Source organism: Salvia splendens, chromosome 11 (assembly GCF_004379255.2).
Source record: "Salvia splendens isolate huo1 chromosome 11, SspV2, whole genome shotgun sequence".
Classification (NCBI taxonomy): Eukaryota; Viridiplantae; Streptophyta; class Magnoliopsida; order Lamiales; family Lamiaceae; genus Salvia; species Salvia splendens.
Genome location: NC_056042.1, coordinates 21,614,384 through 21,620,383, shown reverse-complemented (window position 1 = coordinate 21,620,383; position 6,000 = coordinate 21,614,384). Strand labels below are relative to the sequence as shown.

General features: G+C 35.5%; 1 long non-coding RNA gene across 1 annotated transcript; it reads right to left on the bottom strand.

The window, feature by feature from the left end:
• Window positions 1–1,209: 1,209 nt before the first annotated feature.
• LOC121754277 lies at window positions 1,210–2,271 on the bottom strand. The gene is made up of 2 exons (XR_006040569.1): window positions 1,626–2,271; window positions 1,210–1,506 (listed from the first exon to the last, which is right to left on the bottom strand). It is a non-coding gene; the product is annotated as an uncharacterized LOC121754277 (long non-coding RNA).
• Between the last annotated feature and the right edge of the window lie 3,729 nt (window positions 2,272–6,000).

Below are 6,000 nucleotides of genomic sequence, written 5' to 3'. Positions count from 1 at the left end.
TTTATTTTGGGATTTTGATTCTTTTCTCCCACGTATCATTAATTGCAAAAGGTTGTAACTGTAATTTAATTTTTTGTACCATTTTAATTTTGGGATTTTGGCTCTTTTCTTCCACATATCATTAATTGATTAAAATTATAAATGTAATTTAATTTTTTATATCATTTTTATTTTGGATTTTGGCTCTTTATATGAGTATATCTACACATGAGATAAGAACTAATTCGTTCTACATAGAGAAATTAACGTATGATGATTCATCTATAGTAAAATATTATGGAGTAGTAATTTTTTTGAATGAAAATACGAAATTGCTAAGTGAAGAAAAAAAAAATTATGACTCTTTGCATACTTTAAGAATGGAAATGTTAAGTGGAGAAAAATAATTTACGACTCTTTGCATATTTTAAGAATGGAAATGTTAAGTGAAGAAAGAAAAATTTATGACTCTTTGCATATTTTAAGAATGGAAATGTTAAGTGAAAGATAAAAAAATTTATGACTCTTTGCATATTTTAAGAATGGAAATGTTAAAGAAGTGATAAATAAATAATTTATTAGTATGGGTTTCGAATTAGATAGATAAAAAGAAATTAAATAAATTAGATTTAATTGGTCATTTTCACAATTTATAAAAAGAAAAGAAATTAAAATACTATCAATTCAGTTTAACTTATTTTGGTTTTCATTTGTTTTACCAATTCAATTTATTTTCTGTTTAATTTCAGACACTTATAAACTATTTAGTTTTATATTTATTTAAAATTACATGTTTGGCATGCCTTAGACTGTTAGAGTTTGTATACTAGAAATCACATTTCGAGTGATTGAATACTGTAAAACTCTATATGTTATTTTTCAAAGGAATGAAACAGATTACTTTTGTCATAATGTTGTTATGTTTTACATTTAATGGATGTTTATGGCATATTTAAATGTATAAGCAACGTAACAAAGTCTAAGTCTTTGTTTTAGTAGACCGGTTGTGGGCGTCGTCCACTTTAAGGTAACACGGTCAGTTCTGAACAAAGAAAAATAAGAATTTCACAACCTAGATAGGCCTAGATTACCTATCGTGAGAGGTTGCAATGTCAGTCCGCATATTTCTAAGCCTTACTTGTAACGCCCGTACTTTTTATAGTACTTGGAATAACATCAAGTTACTACGAGACAAATAATAATTTGTCTAAACGAAAGGAAACGAACAAAAAAATAAGAACTTAGGGCTGATCCAAATAAATATAGAGAAAGTCCAATGTGTTATTTTACAAAATGGCTTTGGGCCATGGAAAATAGAAAAATGCTGACAAATATATATAGTTGGGCTTGAATGATTTACAACAAAATAAATTATTTTGAGCCCAATTCTTTCAAAAAAATGTGGGAGCAAGCCCAACACTTTTCTTCCTTTCTTTTCTTTCTTTTTCCTCCTTTCTCGGCCGGTCCTCTCACATGGAGACTCTCCATGTTTCCAACTCCTTCACCTTCCCTCTTCCACCTTCAATTCTAAAATCAAAAGTCACACAAATTAATACATCAAGATCCTTCATTTATCTCCTCTCTTACCCTTTCACTTCAACATTTCCAAGAAAAAAAAAAAAAGATTTGTGAGAGAGAGAAATAACCGAGAGAGAGCCGAGAGAAGGGGAGGAGGAAGAAGTTGCGTCCATTTTGTTTCAACACCCAAGTTTACGTCGCAAGGTATAATTTTTTCCCCTTTTTCGAATCATGAACTGTTAGCATTCGTTCATAGCATTCGCATCACATAAAACCAAACAAGAAAATCAACAATCAACTAACGAACATCACCGTAGTTAATCGAATGCGGAAAGAACATAATTTGAGTACGAGAACTTAGCTTCGGGACGTTTCGGGGCTGTTCGGAGTTGATCGGGCCTGCGCGGTGTCTGTCCGGCGGCTGGACCTCTCTGCGATAGCAGGGGGTGACTGCTCCGGCGGCTGGGTTGCCTCCGCTCCAGCAGTGACGACTGACGGCGAAGGTGGTAGGACGCCGAGGACGAATCGGTGACGGAGCAGCAGCGGCGGCCGCGAACAGCGAGCGACGGCGAGCTGCAGCGGCGGCACCGTCGACGCGTCGGGTCCCTCGGCGGATTTGGGGCCATTGATTGGGTGGTGAGCAGCGGCCGGCGACGGGAAGGAAGTTGGCGGAGGCGGCGACTCAATCTTTGAGAGGGATGGGAGACGGAGGGAGGCGCCGCTGGGTTTTGTCCCCAATAAGGAAATTCTCAAATGTGAAGTTTTGGAGAAGAGGGAGTTACGATGGGGATGGGGATGGGGAAGATGTGGACTTAAAGATTTGGACCTTTTTAATTAATCTTGGGCCAATCTATTGGGCTAGGTCTCAATTTAAATTAGAGTATTGTTTTATTTGGGGCTTTTAAATTGGAAATATAAGGTGGGTAAATAATTAAACGTTGGACCGATAATTTAATCGTAAAGAATGATTTAATTAATTTCCAGAATAATTCGAAAGACGAATAATATTATCCCAAGTGCGAAATAAAAATAATGGCGAAGAGAAATAGTTGCGATAATTTAATTATGCGCTTGAATAATTTTTGGAAAGTTATTTCGACGTCACCGAAAATACGAGGAGCCAACGGAGGAAGTATTAGTGTAAGCGGCCGACTGGCGATGCCTTGGGCGGCTGCCGAATAATCGAGAATGCATAAAAACCGAGAAAACGAGATAAAAGACTTTAATTAGAGTGCATGAATTCTAAATGTTTTCTTTCTTGAGATTGATGTGTACTTTAATTTTTCTCAAAAGGTGGTTCGCACGCTCGTTAAAGTCGGATCAAGAAGTTTGTTAAGAAAATTACTAAGCTTTTGAGGTGGGCTTTATTACTTAAACTTTTTATTTGAAATTGATATGTTTATGGTGAAATAAGGGAGGTTTTAAATAGTATGTCATGCCGTGTTTTATGTTTTGAAATTGCCTATCTGATTGTCTACTAGAATAATGTTCTACCAGACTTTGATGGTTAACGAATTCGGGTCTGATTAGGGAGTGAGTCCCTACTCAGACTAGTGCACTGATGAGGATCGTGAGCCGTCCTTTGTGGTCGGCCGGTCCAGTGATTGAGTTTGTGGCCACATTCTCGTTTCACATGATGGTTCAGATACGGTACATGATGGAGGATGACGATGATGTTGCATGCGCATGCACCTTTTTTATGGAAATGATTTTAGTGTTTCTCGGCATTTTTAACGTAAAACCCGAGTTTCACTCAACGGTGGCTTGACATAACTTTATTGATGAAATGTATTTTGGGCATGAGTTCACTGAGTGCATCAAGTACTCAGCCCCTGCATATGTTTCCCTATGTGCAGGTTGAGCGTGGACGGGGGGACGGAGGATGTTGAGTATTTGGACGAAGACAGTATTCAATAAATGTTCCGGTTGCTATTGTGTCTTCATACATAGTAGTAGCCAACTCTCAAATGCTTCCGCTATGCCAAGTTTTAAAACTCTGATGTTTCTGTATTCTGTTGGATTATTTTCATATGAACTTGATACTTCGTGATTTCAACTATTATCTGGTAATAAAGTTTCACCTTTTGATCTACATGTCGAACCCTTTGATTGTTTTCCCCTTCTTCCCCGCTTCTTAATTCCCCCATTAGTCGCGACCCACCGTGTTTTTTATCCTTAGGAAGTGCGGTCGTGACATTACTGAAATAAGATGACATTGATGTGGTATAGCACTGAATGGATCTAACAGCAAGACGAGTCTTTATGCTATCTACTGAAAGACGAGGTCTTGATAATTAATTTCTTAATCATTGTACGTTAGCATTGAGCATACGGTATTGATTATGCACTACTTTGACTTACCAAAAGGTGCGGGTTTTTTGCAACCCAAGAATCCTGGTATATTGGGTAGTGGTGATTAATATCTAGCGGTGCTAGGATTGCTATTATATTGAATCGTGCGCGAGGTGAGTCTCGTTTGATAATGTCCACAAGAGGAGTTCGAAACAAGGTTTTATTATTCGGAACCTAGCTAGTTGGAGTTTGATTACTCTATGAATAATAAATAAGTGTTTCTTGCTAAGTCCACTCTTGGAGATAATAATATGTTAATTAATTAAGTCCATAACAGACATTGATTAATTAATGGATGTTTCTATCTTAAGCACGGGAAATAGATGGCAAATAAATGGAAACCCGGAATACTTGTAATTTCGGAATTGCATGGGCAGTGCAATATTACTTCTGTAGTCGCTGCTCGTAATATTCCAATATAAGCTTATATTAAATTGTGGGTTCAATTTAATTAGTAAAAAGCTAATTGGGGAAGGTCATATCCAAATTCTTCCATAGATCTCTGACTGGGCCCAATATGTGACTTAATATAAATAGGATAATAAAGGAGACAGAAAAGACACATTTTTCCATCACAATTTTCGTCCCCCTCTCTGTCTTGAAGAGGGACGATTTTCAGCTCCCTCCGTGAACAGTTTCCGTCTTCTTTATTTGAGTCCTAGTATTCTGGTAAGATCATCCCACACTGATATCAGATTACAGTCCGGGAACCAGTCAGAAGATCTGTGGTTTAGTACTCAAGATCTTCACGTGGAGAAGACGCGAGCCATCTTCGATTATTCAGTGAATCAACGAGGTAAATTGGCTAACTCCGCAGCAAGCGTGTTTTAAGGATTGTTTGTGCGAATAGAATGATACATGTGAAAATTATGCGAATAGAATTTGTCTAAATAATCTGCTAAATAGATCAGAATTTCATGTGATCCGTGAGAACGTACGCTTCCGCTGCCAACCCCTTCATAGACGACATTGGCCCCTAGTATCATGAAATTTTCAAAAAGTTTGGTTTTTCCCATGAACTTTTAACTAGACAAATAATATCACGAACTTTACCCGAGTTTGTTATTTTCCGCCAGCGAAAAATTCCTGAAAAATAATATCATGATACAGATTTTTTTCATAATTTTCTTGACAACGACTTTGAGAGCTTCAAGTTCTTCAATCTTTTGAAGATAGTTTTTTTTAAGCATACCCTCCAAAATTGTTATTCAATCCATTAATATAGCCGAAATATTTTCGCGGGTGGGAAATAAAAAACTCAGGTAAAGATCGTGATATTATTTGTCAAGTTGAAAGTTCGTGGGAAAAAAACGCAACTTTTTGAAAGTTCCATGATATTAGGGGCCACTATCCCTTTATTAATTAAGATAGGTTTGGCAACCATTCTGAGTGATAAACTAATTTTGATGGACGGAGCAAAATGAAAAAATATTTTTCGTGAATAGATGGAGTATTAATTTTATAAAGAAATATGAGTGTAATATGAATGTGGGACGGGCCGAAATGGCAAAATGTGACTCTTATTGTGGACGGATGAAGTATACAATAAGTTATTTAATTGAGTTTTAGCATTAATAAAATAAGGTTATTTCAACTTTATACCGCAGCAATACTTTTTATCGAAAAATCAATTTAACATAATTTTTTAAAATTTATGTTAAATTAATTTCAGAAAATAATTGTTCGACGACAACCAACGACAAATATTGTTGTTACTTTAACGACAAATAATGAATATAACTGTCAACTAACGACAATGATCGATGTTACATATAATATTGTTCTAACGGCCAATAGACGACAAAGAACGATGTAAGTCACAAAATTATTCTATCACCAAATAATAAATTCACATATAATTTCAAAAGCTACTGGTATTTATTAAATATTTGACGAATGTCAACTAACGATAAAGATTGTAGTGATAACTATTGTGCAACAACAAAGAGACAACAAATATAATTGTAAATTATGAAAATAAAAGTTTTGCCATAAAAATATTAGATTAATGGATAGTTCTTAATTTAAATCGGTATTATTATTTTAGCTAATAACGAATATAACATTAGATTAATGGATAGTTTTTAATGATAAACTAACGATAAGATCATCGTGATTCGTGACAATTACATTGCAACAACAGACATACGA